This window comes from Pezoporus occidentalis, unplaced genomic scaffold (assembly GCF_034315485.1).
Source record: "Pezoporus occidentalis ecotype Australia unplaced genomic scaffold, CSIRO_AGI_Poc_V1 ctg21, whole genome shotgun sequence".
Lineage (NCBI taxonomy): Eukaryota > Metazoa > Chordata > Aves > Psittaciformes > Psittacidae > Pezoporus > Pezoporus occidentalis.
The window spans coordinates 2,843,327-2,859,956 of record NW_026913964.1 but is presented as its reverse complement, the minus strand read 5'-3'; the positions used below and the strand labels follow the sequence as shown (position 1 = coordinate 2,859,956).

At 42.0% G+C, this 16,630-nt stretch overlaps 1 protein-coding gene and 2 long non-coding RNA genes across 7 annotated transcripts in view; 2 read left to right on the top strand and 1 right to left on the bottom strand.

Annotated features, from left to right (window-relative positions):
• LOC134163952 (uncharacterized) overlaps window positions 1-1,296 on the bottom strand; it is a 392,100-nt gene extending 390,804 nt beyond the window's left edge. The window contains exon 1 of the long non-coding RNA XR_009964930.1: window positions 1,137-1,296. This is a non-coding gene — a long non-coding RNA (uncharacterized LOC134163952). The remainder of the gene's footprint in view (window positions 1-1,136) is intronic.
• The window catches only part of RAD51B (RAD51 paralog B), a 455,666-nt gene that overhangs the window by 359,588 nt on the left and 79,448 nt on the right, over window positions 1-16,630 (top strand). The gene's annotated exons all lie outside the window — the stretch shown is intronic.
• LOC134163955 (uncharacterized) lies at window positions 53-2,205 on the top strand. The gene is made up of 2 exons (XR_009964933.1): window positions 53-134; window positions 190-2,205. It is a non-coding gene; the product is annotated as an uncharacterized LOC134163955 (long non-coding RNA).

The window sequence follows — 16,630 nt, the reverse complement described above, 5'->3', positions numbered from 1 at the left end:
AAGAGGGAGCAGCAGGAGGCCTGGCATGGTGCTAAGCCCAGTCAAAACAGGCAGCTCAGAAATAAGGGAGCACTAAAGAGTTAAAAGGGTTTTCAGAGAAGTTGGACTGCTGAGAGAAGGGGGGAGTTAAAAGGGTTTTCAGAGAAGTTGGACTGCTGAGAGAAGGGGGGGGGGGGGGGGGAAGAGGAGGAGCAACCCTCTTGTGCACAGACTTTCCAGAGCCTCCAGAGATCAGTAAGCCCCAGGGAACTACAGGCCTATGCATAGGATGCTTTTATTTTAGATCCAGTTTAATTTAGATGTTTGGGGTCTAAATAGATATTATTTACCCTAAAATTGATGTATGGTGACAAGTTATAGCTTGTCATAGCAAACAGAGCTGCAAGAAATGACCAAAATTCAACCCTCAGATTCAGCCTAAAATTCAGCCTGAGATCAAGGGAATCTTAAGGTCATATTCAGAGACAAACTGTTTTCTGTGAGTCATTAAAATATTTGATATCTGAGAAGGTACCAAAATAGCTCAGACATGCACCTATATGGGTCACACTTACCCACATCTTACTGGTCCCTGGTAGCCAGCCTTTCTCCAGTTTAATTTCATCTCATTACCCAAAGAAACGCCCCTTGTGCATTTATTTTTTTAATGAAATGCTGTCTCTATTGGAATATCAACTCTGTAGGGGTTGCCAGGACATATAAAAAAGAACAGCCATAAACTATGTTCATTATTATTGCAATTTAATACTAGGTCTAGTACTGCTTCCAGAAAGCAGGAGAGGGAGAACAGAACTTAACATGTCCCTGACCTGTCCAGAGGGACAAACAGAGAGCTTTTATTTTATTTGTTTCTGCAGTGACTCAGTCTGTAGTAACTGGGTTAAAGTCCACTTAGAAACGAATAGAACAAAAGGCCTCCTGTTAGTGCTGGACATTTTCCCTCTTCAGATATCACCAGAAGGATTTAAAAAAAAAAAAAAAAAAAAAAGAAAGAAAGAAAAAAAGCCCTCCAGAAGAATGCAGGAAACCACAAGCTTATGGGAACGTAGCAGCACTTTGGAAAGGAAAACACTGCCTCAGACTTTCATCTGCAGGGCTTGTTTCCCTTCCCCCCCCCCCCCCCATTTTTTCCTTACCTTCTTTTAATCTCCTTACAGCTAGAAGCATTTGCCAGGTCAACACAGAGCCTGGAGAAAAGGCTGCTGGGGGGAGCAGTTAGGTTGCAGGAGGTCATTGCCAGATCCCAGACAGAGAAAAAAGAAAACTGGCTTGTGCAGATCAGGGTAGTGTGCAAGGGGGCTCCGGCACAGAGGGAGTGAGCTTTGGGGCAGCTGGAGCTTGCAACCTCATATCCCAGCGTTACTTGCCAGGCTGAGGGTCTTACTGGGGTTAGAACCCTGGATCCTACAGGCTGTACTACAGGGGGAAAAAAGGGTCATTTTCATAATCTTTATTTGGTGTGTCTAGTCCTTTTTTTTAAATGTAGTTCAGTGACATCTAAGTAACAAATTGCATAATGTTCTTCAAGATACAAAAAGTACCTGAAATGCTTTCTGCCTTCCATTCTAAGTGTTCTCAAGGCATGCCTGTGTTTTCGTTATAAAGCAAACATTTTCCAGCAAGCATTCACTGGATTTCATTAATTTTCACTTAATCTTTTTCCTGAGGAATGTGAGCTGACAGTACAGAAAAAGCATGTTGACATTATATTTTGCATATGAGAATAAGCACTTTATTGAATTTTCCAAAACTTTCCTGTCCCCTCTCAAAAAAAATAAAAGAGAACAAACCAAAAAAGACCCCCAAACCTGAGGAAAGTTGCAGCTGTCTAAAATAAAATAGAAAGTGGAGTTACTTTTTACTTCTTATCTATAGCTTTAGCTGTTACTGTGATCCTGGTTTGTAAAAAAGATATATTGCTTAATGTTAGGTGACCTAGATAGGGGAAACAGCTTGGTGAATGGTGTAATAAGCAACGTGTTGGGAGTAAGGGAGGAATGGGAATGCATAGCTAGAGCTGGACCGCATAAGCCAACTGTTAGTTTAATTTAGACTGCTGCAGAACCATAATCTCAAGTGGTAAGCTTTTGAGTGAGTTGACCAAGACCACATAGCACATAAGCAGTTACTTTATTTAGTTAGATGACTGATTCTGTACTGAGTTACAAAAGTTTGTTTTTTGTGTGTTCAAAATAAGTAGGTAAACAGCATCAACCTTGCCCTGCCTATTTCATTGAGAACTGATGACACAATGCATAAAATTCAGTCTTTAAAACAAATTTCCATCCTTAATACAATACTAAGTGTATCAGTTGCTAGTAGTAGTTTGTGCTGTGATACGTAGTGTCTCCTCTGTAGGTCATTGGGGGCTGTTTCCATTTCAGATAGTGATGAGAATCAAAAATCAAATGGCTGGTTTTCACTCATGTGCAGTGAGTTATTACAGATCCTAGTGGACAAATAATCTGTAAATCCTCTATATTTGGCTTCTTTATCAGCATTTTCATTAAAGTAATCAAATACAAGTATTCTGTCTTCTTGTACAAAGTCTCCTGCCTTAGCATTCTCTAGGCTGAAGAATTTATGTTCTCCCAGCCTCTCTTCATATGCTACCTGCTCCTACCCCTAACCATTTTAGGGTCCTTCCACTGGACTTCACTTCAGATTGCCAATGTCTTTCTTGCACTGCAAGCAGTAAGACTGTATACAATATTCCAGTATTTGTTAACTAACACATGGCTAAAGGCTACTTTGTCCTTAGTGTGATCACAGCTAGTCACAATTGAAAGCATGTTTTTAAACCCTGGCCAGAGCTAGAAAATTAAGCTCAACTACCCAGGATGTTTTAAAGCCCAGTTGGGACTTACACTGAAAAATTCCAACGTCTTGCAACATGTGCTAACTACATGCTGTTGGGCACTCAGAATAGGTGAGAAGGGTGACTGTTCCTGCCTTCTACACCTAGATGGTTTTAAGTCCAGATCTTACGAGTTAGCTGCTTTCAGACAAAATTTTAAATGTAACAGTTAAATTTAGCATCATCCCAGTAAACAGATGTTCTAACACAAAACCACCTTCTAGTGTGAATGTGCTGACTTGGAGCAACTTTGGTAGCTAGTGCAGTTTATTACACGATGCACTTTGATCTCATCCTTATGCATCAACCATCCAGATGGAAATGGAAACTGCTGGTTCATAAGGGAGCTCACACAGCTCTGACTAATAGGTAATTTGAGCATGTCAGCCTCTGCCATGTCACTGTAAAAGCATTGCATGGCTGCATACAGGATGGCACATTCATTTCTTTTTAAGGTCCAAAACATCCTTGATAACCAGCACTGCCAATACCCATGTTCACAGGGAACCAGGAAAGGAGAACATTCCCTGATGTCTGTTTCGGGTTCAGAGCTTCTAACTCCACTTCCTGAGCCTCGAGAGAGAAGTGTTTTTCCTCAGATCTATCTGGTACAGCGCTCTGGAAAACTTCAGCTTGGCCCACGCCCTCCTCAGACCCTGAACTTTGTAATTTCTCAGCTGCCAGAATCACTAACTGCCCGGTTTTATGTAACTCCAAATATCTGCAGTGGAGCTGGAGAATACACACATGCAGGAAGTTTTGTGGCTTTTAAGCTATACCCAGAAGTTTGCCTTTTTTTGTTTTTTTTTTGTGGGATGGGAAGAGGAGGAATGCAGTGGGGGTACACACAGGACTTTCCAAAATAAAACGGAAATTCTGTCTGCTGCGAGGATAGGTATAGGTTTGCTTTTGAAACCCTCCTCTTTTTGGAAGGGGCCTGAAACATGTTTCAGGGGGGTGGAGTTGCTATTATATTTGATAAATGTAAATATATCAATTATAGTTTTTAAGGTTTTCAATTCTTCCCATTTGTTGCCTGTTGCTCTAGGGAGCTAAATCTAACTTGTAACAGCTATTGCCAGTGTCTGTATAGCCAAAAGGGACCAGTGGTTTTCCTCAACCCCAGCTAGCAGCTTCCCAGATGAATATGCTGTGCCTGGGCTTCTGAAGCCAAGCAAAGCAAACAGACATGCAGCTTTTGTGGCGCTTGAAGCTTTATATTCCAGAACCACAGAAAAATGGCACACACTCAGTGAAGCCAGGTGGGGCATGGAGGCTGGCATTTACAGGCCCCATAATTTCCCTTATTCCCTTTCAAATTGTTTGCAAAGCCCAAGTCAGCTTTTGCGTTTGCCATTCCAAAATAAATATGTTGTGGTGGCTTGTGTGTGTGTGTAAAAGAGAGCAAACTGGAAGAATGAGGCTTAAGCGCTGTAATAACATAACAGCAAACAGCCTATCAAGCCAGGGACACCCCTGCAATAAACGAGCATATCCAAACCTGTAATCACAAGTGACCTAGCAATAACAAATCAGTGCATGCCTATGCGTGTGGGAGGGAGATGAGCAGAAGTGAAAGAAATATATTCCCAGAAAAGCAGAGAAAGAGAACAGAAGATCTGAGGTGTGGAGGAGATAAACAGGAGGAGTTTGCGCTTTGAGTGTGTTGTTTGTACATGTACATCCTAAAAAGATGAAGTTAAAACTTTCTTCCTGTTTCCTACAGGGAAGGGGAATTTCATGCTTCTGCCAAATGTTGAAACAGGAGCAAAAATCAACATCAGTTCCTCTTGAAACAAAATTAAAACTGCATGAAACCAGCAAACTGTTAACACATCATACAAATCAGAGTTGTTATCTGCAGGCCAGTTGCACCAATGGTGATGAGCCAGAGGTAGGAGCTACCGCAGTCATAGGGGGATAAAAGTGAATGTATAGCAAAATGGAAGCTTACAGAAGTAAGTTGTCAGTAAGGTTAGTTTTAAAGGGATGTGGTTAAAGATAAATATCAAAGTGTGCATAGCAGAGCTGTGTTAATGAATTGCAGTGACAGAATTGAACTGAAGTCAGATTGTAGATGTGGAGGTATGATGCTCTTGCCATATGACTGAAAAGTGTCAGTCTTCTCCAGGGTTGCAAGATTGCCTTCTCAAATGTGAATAAAATGGAGCTGTTTGTTCGGACAGCTATGTCTCTCCCAGGGACGAAGAGTGACTGAAACAGCAAGAGAAGAGTTGTGCTGACAAATGCAGTGATTCGTGACCATGTGTATCCTCTGTCCATGGGAGGGACAAATATGTCAGTGCAAACAGAATTACTGCTTCATAATCCTTAGTGAAATTTTTTCTGCAACCCCTTTGGGACCCTGTTGATGCACAGCCTGTGTGCTGCAGGCTGAATTGTTTCCTGAGTGCACTTAGTATTTAAAGACATTAATAATTTAAGATGCCTGCAATGGCTTCATTTGGTGTGATTGGAGCTTCTGACCTCTCCAGGCTTTAATTCCCTGGACTGGGGCACAGGCACAGAGAGCCTCCTCTGTGGAATACCCTGCACATCATTGTATGACTATGGACTTCAGGGAGAGCCCTCCAAAGGAACTGAGATTAATGCTTGAATGATTGGCAAGGACAGGAGATATTTTACCAAAGTCCCACTTTTTTGTCGGACGTCTTCACCATATTGATACTGTGGAGCCATAGAGGTTAGGGCTCTGAACAAACAATGTTGTTACTGCAGGAGTCCTGCTTGCCTCCATACCTTGTCCTGGCTTTAAGAGACTTGATGAGTTTTGGGTCTCTGGCATATAACCCTCATTCAGTGCTGTTTGGTGCATTCTTAGCCAGCACCAGGCTTCAGAGGGCAACAGATCAGACTCAGGAGGTTGTAATGGAGGCAACAATAATGCTGGAATTTGCAGCAAAGTCAGGGACAAGAGAGCAGACCATCTTTGGGGGAGGCCATAAATGGTTGTCTAGTTCAGACTAAGGAAAGCAGCAAATGGATGTGTCCGATTTTCCCTTTTCTTCCAGGGCTGAGTGACTAAAGTCTGACCATACACTGAAACTTGCACATTCCAGTGGGGGCACTGGTCAAAGCTGGGCAGAGACATTGGTTGTGTGGAAATAGAAGGTAGTGCCCTGTGTGTGTTATCATGTTAAAGGCTTTTTTCTCTCAAATCAAATTTGGGCAGTGTGTTGGCATAGCACTCATTCCCTCTCCACCTGGCCCGGGTCAACTAGCTTAAGGCTCTTGAGCTTGGCATATATGTTTTGCGCTGGGTACGTATCAACAGTGTCCTCCCTCTCTTGAAATTCTTAATTTTACATGAACTGCTGTTAAAAGAATGGAGTTATTTGTGCAGAGGATGAGGAGACCTGAAAAGAAAGCGGAGGTCAAGAAGTCCAGCTTTGAGTACACATCCAGGGCTACTCCGCAGGGTGTGGCTGGAATGCCAGAAATGGCAAGGGTGGTAGGCTTATCTTGTGGTGCTGCCAAAGAGCAGAGGGCCAGAACCCTTATCTCTCCCTGCACTTGCATAGGAGAGATGAGCCCAGCATCCCTCTTACCCTCCACATGGGGTGGCTATGCAAGGATGGGGAGATGGGTCCCGGTGTGGCATGTCATTACCTTGTATAGTTTCAAGGTGGAGTTGCCCCATGTGCCTTGTGGCTGGGGAGAGATGCCTGCAGTGATTCCTCCCATCATGGCAGAGGGTACTCTGTGCACCATCACAGCCTGCACCCAAAGACTCCCAGCTTTCACTAGCTGCGAAGAGGATGGAGCCAAAACTGGCTTTGCTTTATGATGCCAGGTCCCAGCTCAGAGGTTGTGCATATGCTTTTATAAGCTACACAAATTGACAGAGCAAATAGTCCCAGCATGGGAGGAAAAGGTAAAACACTGTAACCTCATTTTGACAAAAAACTCATCCATCATGTGGAGAAGTAATTAAAAAGCATGGCAATTAAATACGTGCCAGCAAGTATCTTCAAATCCTAAGTCACTTGTGCCCAAAATAAGCAGTGCCTGTGCACATTTGGAGGAAAAGGTAGTGCTTCATGTTTTCTTCTTTCACCTTGTGCAGCCTCTAAGTGCTGTGCAGCCAACTTGCTTCTTTGGACTTCCTCATCAGAGGCAAACGGTTAATTTCAGGGAAAAAAGAGAAGTTCTTTCTCTCTGGATGATAAAAATTATAAGGAAAAATCACAGTGTGTTTGGCTGTACTGGGAGTGAAATTGTTGTGTGCCAGCCTTGCATCCTGGTAATCAGGACTTTCATAACCAGGACCTGTAATATCTTAAGTGGAGAGGTGATATTCCAAAACTGTGGATAGCACATTCTTGTGAAATTTAGCAGCTGCCCTCGGAAAGGTCTTCTGTAAATTTCCTTTTTTGTTCCCTTCTCCTTGTTGTTATTTGGTTTGTTTCTCTTTCTGCAAAAGATGAAACAACAGATTCAGAGCTCTTTTGGGACAGTCGGATATGTCTTCAGATTTTTAACTGGGTTCAAGTAGCATAATAATGGGTTAAATCAAAACACACACAAAACCAAACATCCCTGTGTTCTAAGAAAGGTTGCTTCCAGATCCAAACATCATATCTAAATAAGATTGTTTCCCTGCTGCTAGCCAGAAACCATGGTGAGATAAATGAGATCAGATGGGGAAAAAAGGAGGCCTGAATTTACAGCAGAAAATTTCTCAGTGTAACAGTGTACCTGTGGCTGCCCTGTCAAGGAATGAAAGAGAGAAATATTTCTGTCTACTCCCAGTTTACAGCTGGCTAGGTACACTAACATTTGCATTCTTCTGAAAGAGTTGACTTTTGCTGGAAGCAGGGTACTGCCATGATCTGGTATGAAAAGTCTGTGTTCCCATCTGCTTGGCCTCTCCTCCTGAGCAGATCAGACATAGCCTTCAGGTAAAATGCTGCCTGCCTTTGCTCTCTTTTGCTCAGTTACTAGCAATGTAGGAGCTTGTATAGGAGCTGCTAGGAAGGCCTTGAGTCTCACCGTGACCAAAGTCTCATGCAATTGTAGAAAGCAGACTGTATGACAGGGTGTACAACAAGGCCAAACAATGGGCCTGATAGAGTAGATGGCAGGGGAGAGGGAGAATGAATCTACTATGTGTTTGGTCTGTGAAAACTCACATAATCAGATTGGAATTGAAAGGAATATGTGGGTAATTCCTGTCAGAGGCCTTGGTATGTGTATGGGGTGTTATGAACCCCTCTGTCCCTCAACCTTCACCAACACCTTCTCAGGGTCACAACAAGCCTGAAGGAGTGCCACCACGTATGCCCACTTCAGCCCAAGTAGACATATGTGGTGGTCTTTATTCCCATTACAGCAACAGCAAGACCTGGAATCATGTGGTGGGTCTGGTTGTCTCTTGTGACTGTTGTATAGGGGTGCAACTCCATTACTTGCAGAAGATCCACTCTGACTTGTGACTATGTGTGAAAGAGGAATTAAACTGAGTAAGACCATGGTGGAGCAGAGCACACAGGTGAGGGCTTCTGATAGCCTGGCACAACTGTGCTGTGTCTTTGCAATGTTTCTTTCATTTGTACTGGAAAAGGTGTACACGTGTTGCAGCAAGCGAAACATCTTGCCAGTGGTTTCACTTCCCTTGCACTGCTTCAGCTGGCATCTCCTCTCCAAGCACAGCCTCTCCTTGCACAAGAAGCCACAAGCACGTGGAGGCTGCGCTGCTGCAAGCAGAACAATGCTGTCGCATCAGCTGGTGTGAAGCAGGGAGCCCTCTGCTTCCCCCGCTCCCTGGACAGACACTATCAGCTGTCTGTTCCTTCAGGTTACCATGAGCCCCGTCCCTGGGTCTCCCAAAGTGCATCTTAAGTTTCTAGCAGGAGGGCTTGGAGGACCCAGGAGCAGACCTTCTGCCTGCTCCGGCAGCTCGCCATCGTGCCTGCCTAGCGCTGACCTTCCCTGCCCTTCGGCCTCTGCCCTCTCCTCCCGACCTTGCGGGATTATTCCTGCTGTGCCTTCTCCAGGAGAAGGCCCATTGGCTGCCACTTTAGTGTCCAAGGTGACCGTGAGAGGAAAGAAGAAAACCCCCCTCTGATGACTTGCTTTTGTGGAGGGCAGTAATCAATACCTGGGGCACTCTGCTGAAGTGCGGTTGAAAAACACATTAACCCTCCATGCACTAACCTCCCCCAGGCTGCCATCTTCCCCCCCACCCAGCACACTCAGCTGCCCTTGTTTCTAGCCTGGAGGGTCCCTTCTCTGTCTCCTTAAGCAAATCATGCCCATCCTGCCCTATTTCCTGGTTTTGGCCTGAACAGCAAGCTTGGAGGTGGGATTTGTGCTGGAGTCTATCCTTGTCCTATCCTCATCTGCTTGAAAGGTTGGCTGCAGGTAATGGGACAAGCTGCTTCCTTACTTACAGCACCACAGGCCACTGGTGCTGGAAGAGGGAAACAGGGGGGGAGGTTTTGTTTGGGTTTTTTTTCCCTGAACCATGAAGCTCTGGGCCATGTTGAAGGCAGGATACCAGACCTGATGGACAGGATCTGGTCCTGCACGTTCTCCTTCCCCTCTCCCAGAGGAGTGGAGCCTATGGCCCCAGCAGCCTTTTCATGCCCTGCCAGTGGCGGAATGAGAACTAGGCCCATGAGTTGCATCAGGGCTCTCTTCTTGGTCATGCTGGTTGGCTAAAATGAAAAAATACTCCAAATTCCTTGTGAAAAATCCTTTCTTCCTTTCATTATTACTGGGCCAGACAGGCTAAGCTAGCACTGGATCGCTGAATGGTGGCTTTGCTCTGTGGTGATTTATACAACCTAAAAAAATCAGTTAACTAGGTGTACATTCTGTGTGAACATATCTGGGCATGAAGCAGGATCAATGATACAATCCCAAATGTTGTTTAAAAGCTCAGTTGATGTGAGTAAAAAAGATCTTGCAGTTAAAGATACTGAAATGCAAAGTGATGGGACTGTCTCAGACTTGATTTCCAAGCAAAGCTGCTTTCAGATGCAGCAGCAGGTACCTTGAAAATGTGCTTCATTTTTTAAATTTCTGTTCCTCATCTTTTGCAGATATTTAACATATGTTCTAGACAGTAAGTTGGATCCAAAATGGATTAAGATTTCCAATTCAAGGTGCCTTGCCTCATCACTTAGGCATTAGCAGCGAGATGTGACCAGGGTTAGTCGGCAATGCAAGTTCTTGTGCACAATGTACTGGTTAAATCGTATTGGTAGACTGTGAAATGTAAATGAATTAATCTTTAGAAAATATTTTGTGATTTTTCAGCTGCAAACCCAAGTATATGTTCAGTGGTTAACAGATTAGTAGTGGCTGAGGCATGAAGACACCCTATCAAGTCCTCATAGTCTCTGAAATGGGAAGATCTATGTTGGTTTATGTCTGAGTTCATTTCTCTTTGCTTCTTTCTCAGGGCTTCTTTTTTCATTCTTTTTCTGTGATTTAGATCATTGCTTTAACTCCTGGGAACTCTGAGAAGCACGTTTTCTCTTTTCTTTGGAGTTGGGCGCTAAATTTCTTACAGAATGAATTTGATCAACATGAAATCAAGAGGGAAATTAAAGCGCTCATTCTCACTATATGTGCACTTTGTCTGTGTGGGTTTTATTTAAGAGCAGGATGAAGAATTGAAGTTTGGGGATCCACGATTTGTGTATATGCTACATTGTCAGCCTCTGTCCTGTTACGTGGAGATAACCTTCAATTCCTTCCCTGTATGTTTCTCATTTCCCCTTTTACTTTAATTTGTGTTTCAAGTCACAATTTTCTTTATCCTTCTTCAAATATTTCTAAAATATTCATTAGCCTTATAGTAATCTTTCTAGGTAAGTGTCTTGTAACAATAAAATCTTTTCTATGTGGGAAAACTGAGGCTCAGAGTATTAAATAATATAATTATTTAATGAATTTGAAAATATTAAAAAACTTTTAAGTACTTTTCCTTGTCAGCCTATATTTTGTACTTTCTTTGAGCATTCTTTAAATCAAAAACATGAACTGTGTGATGGTGGGGCAGACAGGGAACATGGTAATTTTAGAGGAAATCCTTGGAAATTCCAAGTACCCATTGTATCTCCAGACAGCCTGAAGGCCATGTTTTATATTGCAGTATTTCTATTGTTTTTTTAAATAGTTTTGAGACATTTCCAGATGTCTTGACTGGAAAAGGTGCTGCTAAAGGTTGAAGCCCAGATCACCACTATAAAGGTGTAAAAATCTCATGGAAAAAATCCTAACCTTCTTTCTTTCGGTGCTTATGTAACCCCTATCAGCACAGTATCTGACCATCTCACATGTATTTAAAAATAGAAATAACAATAACAAACCCTCTGTCTCTCTTTTCCTTCCCAGCCTGTAAATGAAATGGCTTGATTTGTTCAAAGGACTTTTTCCTTGTGGGTTCTAAATATTTAGCTGTGGTTTTGCACAGTTTATCTACTGTTCCATTACTCCACTGGGGAGAAGGAGGGGGAGAAATGCCATTTCCATTATTTCGCAGAACTCAAAAAAGCCACAGTGTTACGTGTTCCCCCTACTGATTCCCATGTAGAGCTTAACCAACACCATTCCCAGAGCTGTGCATTCATTACTTTATTGATGCTCAACCAGAGATGTTTTGGCAGGATTCAGTGTTCTGTAAGCCACCTTATGTTAAGGGAAAGCTGCTATATATGTTAATTGCAGCCATTCACAGGATGGGTGTGGAGATTTAATATTCGCTTGTTTGAGAAATCACTATATTCCCTTGTTAACATCTTGTGAACTTGATAAAGTAACATTATGTTAAACAAGGGTCATTTTTCTCTGTTTTATCTATCTTTCTGGCCTCACTATAAAGCACACTGATTGTTTTAACAATCAGCTTGATTTCTCATTCAAATTTCTGTTTTCTCCTTTAAGATAACAGTGTGTACAGCTCTGTGTTTCCAAGGTTAATTATTGTTTAAAAAACACTGTACAGGATTACAAAGGAGTTTCCTGAAGACACTGAAATCTATGGCCACTGTTAGCCCTTTTTCTAGAAGGGTTCTGAAGATTCACCCTTTTCACATGTCAAAATTCTTGTATTTATCTCCCTGAAAAGATCTGAAGGCCTTAAACTGAACAATGTAATTTGTACAGTCACTTGTGCAGGGGGAGGTTGCTTGTTATTTAGGAAGCAAGACACTTCATGGAAAGTGAACTCAAACCTCTTCAACTTATCTGAAATGAAGGAACTAGTGAAGGTAAAGCTTGATGCCATAAAGATGCGCATCACAATATGAGCCTAGTCCTCACAGCTGGATGCTCATGTGTCCATGGCCTTGGACATCACAATGGGGCTGTGTTCCTTAAGAGTCACCATCTAGATCAGCTTTTTTTTGGCTGTCATAGTTGCTTGTGTATCCTACATCAGGGACACAGGCAAACCTTAATGCTCTGCCACCGTGACAGCAGTCGTATTCTTTCAATACAGCATAATTTCTAGCATATCTTAAATTTCTTCTCCTCTGCCAGCATCACTTCAATTTTTTTCTGTGTTTGACTAAGCAGCAGGGTTTTTCTTTGGCTTTCTTGCTGAGAAATTCAGATGGCCAGGAAACAGTGCTATCAGTTTGTGAACTGAAGGCAGTATATAATTAGGCGTCATAAATGCTCTCCTGGCATTCAAGGGTGCTCTGTCTCACACGTTTATACATGTCTAATGGTATGGGGAAGACAGCAATAAAATGTGGGCCTCTGTGTTGCAGAAGTGTCTCTGTGTATCATGACCCTTTAGGAGGAGAAGTAATGTGAGATGAGTCTTGGTCTTTTACATGCACATAGAACAGAATGTTAAATTGCGGCAGCAGCATTTTGTGATCATTAGAGCTAAAGCCTGCTGAGAAATGTCATCTGAGTACTTCCTGACCCTTTCCTCATCATACAAAATAAATTTCCCAAATAGAAAATATTTCTCTTTCAGAAGTGTCACATTATTTCCAAGTTATACAATTTAACAGGAGGAAAAAGTAATTAAGAATAAAGCACAGTTCCAAAAACAGGATGCAGGTATTTGTCCAAATGTATCATCTTTATGAAACATCTGACTTTCCTGCAAGAACTTTTGTGGTACTTCTAGTTCCTTTATACCATTAGAAATGTAACGGTTTCTTATCCAAAGAAGGATCTCCTCACAGTTAATAATAGTTTTAAACAGCTTTCACTGTTTAAGTGGAAACTTCAAAAAGTGCTTTCCTTTTGTAAGTTAGTTCTGCCAATATGTCACATTTTCTGTCCTTCTTTACTGAAAATACTGTTCAGAAACTGGACATCTGCTGCTTTTGTCTCTGTCTTTTGGTTAACCTGCTTGTGGTGTCTAATCATGCAGTTTCTGGTTTGGGAAATTATTCTCCTTCTTTACAAGCTCAAACCCATACAAATGTTCCAGCAAGTGTCTGCCTGCTCATGTGTACAGAAATGCAGAAGTACTCCCATTGCTGTTCTCCTAAGTCCTTTATGTACACCCATGTGTTTTGGGATCTATTTTGAATCACTCTCACTGTGATAAGAACCTCTTCAGTGACTTACAGAGGCTTAAGTTGGCGTCTTGGTTTGCCTTTATTCTGGCTCACTCCTCACACATCTTGCACCAGCCTTCTTTGTCCATATGTACTCTGTTGCTATACCCTTCCCCTTCCTTTACCTTGTTTCTGTCCATCTGATTCAAGACACCAGCCCCAGATACTTCCTCATACTACCTACAAGGCAAACCCTGCTTTGTTAAGTACTTTAAGTATGGGAGCAGGAACCTCATGAATTATAATGCTACCTCTGACACCCAAATGTTGGGCAAGACACTTTAACTTTCATCTCCTGATTGTTTCCCTGGGTGGCTAAGTAGGAACATAATTCCTACCTAGTTGAATGCTTTGCAGAGGTTCTGTGGGCTTAATTAGATGTTGTTCTGTGAGCTACCAACATTAAAAATACAGGCACAGTATGGGTGCTGAGGAGTTTAACCACAAACATCTCTTTCAGTCTCTCTTATTCTTTTAACTTAATTAACAGAAGTTTATCTTCTAACTTTATAACTTAATAGTTTTACAGCTTAGAGTTTATGAAAGGCACCATGGCAGATCTTCTGGAAAGATGTAATTGTGTATTATTATAATTAGAGCTGAAAAAATTTACTTTGTGCATTAGCAGAACAGGAAAACAAGTATACTTTGCCCTTCTCACCTACTTGGCCCTAAAGCACCCAAACCCCTGCAATTTCAGCCTTGGTCCGTTTGTGTGTCTCACATCGTACAAATGAAAGATTCTTTTGCCTGAATGCATAGAGCATTGCCTGGTTACAGACAACAGGTTTTAGCCATAGATCTCAAAGAACTTCACCAAGAAAGGCATGTAGGGCTATCATCATCTGACAGTAGAAACCATGTAATACAGTATGTGGTAGAATGTGGCATTAGCTACCCAGTGGTTCCTGGCTCCCTTCTGCCCAGTCTGACAAGTGGGAGCTGTAGTGACAGTCTTTGCGTCCTTCATTTTAAAATACAGATTGCAAATGATAGTGGTCCTATAAGCTAGCCTCTTACACTCGCTGCTTAATTCGAGAGAGATGCAGAAAACTTTACATGAGTAAGGAGAGAAAGTTTTCTAATTCTTTCACATGTAATCACTTATGCTGTTTCTAGCAACATATTTAAGAGCACTTTTAACATGCACATCCACATCTACTTGCCCACACCACATGCTCACTCAGCCTTTCATGACTGAAGTTGCATGCATGTACAAGATGGCAGAAATGAAACCACTGTGAGTAAGATTTATGAATGGCAGAGGACTGAAAGGGTTAAGAAAAACCCTCTGCATATACCTGGTATATAAAACTGTCATGTACTCAAATGAGAGGAATGCACTCCATAGTGTATATTAGCAAACACTCCATGCAAGCTGGCTGGCAGAGGCTCAGGGTTTTCAGTGCTGCCTTGTACTACAAAGCCCTTCTTTGTTCTCTCAGCTCTGTTTTAAATATCTGATGACTGTTCCACACCATGTCAGTGCCAAATCCCCAGCTTCACTGCAAACTCTTTACAAGAGCACATTGTGGGCAGATCGGATAGGGATGGGCTGGCAGAGTGTGGGTATCTCCTCTTTCTTTGCTTCTCAGGCAGGTCCTCTCACCAACTCTGCCATCTCCCTGTAATTTCTGTAGCCCCTTGTGCAGCCACCTGGATAATGTTCAAAGCCAGAAGAAGTAACTTGGGAGAGCAGAAATTGAATTTGGATCCTGACGTGACAACGGCACTCCACAAGTGTGCATCAGGATGGGTGTAGTTGAGGTTCAGCCAAGGAAGGGCAAATGAATCAAAGAGTGTTCTTGCAACAAATATTTTTGTTGAAACTTGTTGTGCCTATACTGTTGTTGGCTGGATCTTGCCTGAGCTTGCTAGCCAAGTGGGATTGAGCTTTGAAAAAAATCAGATGAAAGATTTCCTATTAACATGTACACGGAAAGTCAGGAAGTGATGCTGATGACTCAGGAGATGGTGATGTTCCTTCTAGATTTGAAATTAAAGTACTTCCCTGGAAGGATATTAACACAGCAGAATACATCTCAGCCTCTCTCAGATGAGATGCTAAACCAGGGGCTCATCTCCTCATGTTTGTCAAGGATTCTTTTTCATATGACTTCTACCTATATTTTAGTTAGAAAGATGATGTTCTAGCTTTCTGTACATGGCACTTATGTGCTTTTGCCTCAGCTGCTACACTTACACTCATTCTGCAGAAGAGATGTTTTTTCATTCCAGGAAAAAATTGTGGCTTGAGTACCTGAAGATGTACAATAATAATATGGCATCTTCTTCATGGCCCTAAAGCTACTAATTCTGTTCATGAAGAATACTTCTGTTTTTCTAAATAAACATAATAAACTGTTGTTTCCTGCAGTGTTCTGGGACACTGGTAGGAAATAAGCAGTAGAGCTTTCTGAATTAAGAGAAGATTTTATGCAATATTGTTTCAATGGTGCTGCCCACTTTTGGTGATTAATGTGAAAAGAAGCTAAGCTGCTCAGTTACCAATTCTGGTTTATGTTTCCCTTCCTGGAGCTCCTTGGCATCCAGTACTGGTGTGCTGGAAACTCAGTCGTGTAGTGGGTGGCTGCAGTGCCTTCTAAAATAAACAAACCTGTTTTCTTTCAAATTTCTTCATTTCACATGCAAGTATTTCTTGGTAGACTCAGTCAGAAACCCTTTATAAAGTAAAACCAATTATTAATGACCACTTGAAGGTGCATTGTAACACTTTTGCTTAATCATTTAAAATCCATGAAAGCTAAAATCATTGAAAGCAAGATTTACAGCACTGCAGAAACTTGTGCAAGGCCATATTTGCCACTAAAGGTTTTTGGCTTAAATAATCCCATTCGGTGCATACACTGTATAATTGATTGTATATCAAAATCCTTCAGGAGACATGCAGTGGCTGCTTAGGTTATGCAAGTGCAGGCACTCTTGTCTTGGCCGTGTTTGCTTCCCTAGTACAGGACTGAGTACAAATAGGCATGAATTCCTCTATGGTGAAGTATTAATACATGGTGAGGAGATGTTACTGTCATTTTACTCAGAAATGATATAAAGAAAGAGTTGAAGGGACTCTTTTTAGAAGTTTGTACCAGAGTCAGAAATTGAAATCATATGTTGTATGATCCTTTTCAATGCCTTATTCATTAAACTATTGGCTCTCATTTTGTATAGTAACTCCCATCACATACAGAATCCCAGGAAA